Consider the following 925-nt stretch of genomic DNA (forward strand, 5'->3'; position numbering starts at 1 on the left):
TATAACTCATAAAGGTAATTCCTAGTACAAAAATCGATGTAGCACAGTTCCAGATTATACAAGTTGTTAGTTCCGTCCATTCTTTCTTGAATTAGGATAGGAGATGAAAAACTGTTGGTGCTGAGATACCAAATATACAAAGTTATTAGTTTTATTCATTGGTCCATGAAAAAAAAGGTACTGATGATAATTAAATTCCACTTAAATATCCTAGAATTTTCGGATACATGGAACTATTTGAACATTTTCATTAGAGGAATGTTCTTTTCAAAAAGTTTGTTAGGAAAGACTTCTGAGAACTTAGTTAGCTTTCTTCATACAACTGGATACCAATCTTCAGGTGATGCCCTCCTGGGCTAGTATGGAGAAGGCCCAGATACTAGTTAACTACAACACCTGGTATTCCCAGGAGGTCCCCCATCCCAGTACTAACCAGGCCCAGTTGTGTATAGCTTCCAAGATCAGACGAGTTTGGGCACACGCACACTGGTATGATAGTAGATATTCCCAAGGCCCTTCACCATCTCATCACCACTTTAAACTTGATAGAGGTTGTTGGAAGAAGGCAGATCTACTATATCTAGTTTTCTTTGGGGGTCTCCCTCCCAAGTACTAGCCAGGCACAACCCAGAATTACCCCAATAGGGCACCCATCAAGAGATGGGAAATGATGTTATAATAGTAGAATCACCCATTCTTTTTGTCTCTTCTCTTCTTTCAGAGGAACGGTGCAATTTCATAATGGTCATTGAATCCTTTGGGGACCATCGTATTGAGTGTAAAAATCCAATACATTTTACATTTGGATAGGAGGTTTTCTAGGTCACCCCCTCTTTCACTCAACATTACGTGTTCAATAGCCTTAAATGTAAGGTCTTCAGGGTTGGACTTGTGTTTCTCAAAAAAGTGTTTAGACACTGCATGG

General features: G+C 39.2%; 1 pseudogene; it reads right to left on the minus strand.

Moving 5' to 3' along the window:
- Window positions 1–384: 384 nt before the first annotated feature.
- LOC148523861 (5S ribosomal RNA) lies at window positions 385–503 on the minus strand (annotated as a pseudogene).
- Between the last annotated feature and the right edge of the window lie 422 nt (window positions 504–925).

This window comes from Taudactylus pleione, unplaced genomic scaffold (assembly GCF_031769625.1).
Source record: "Taudactylus pleione unplaced genomic scaffold, aTauple2 ptg000127l, whole genome shotgun sequence".
In the NCBI taxonomy this organism is placed as follows: Eukaryota; Metazoa; Chordata; class Amphibia; order Anura; family Myobatrachidae; genus Taudactylus; species Taudactylus pleione.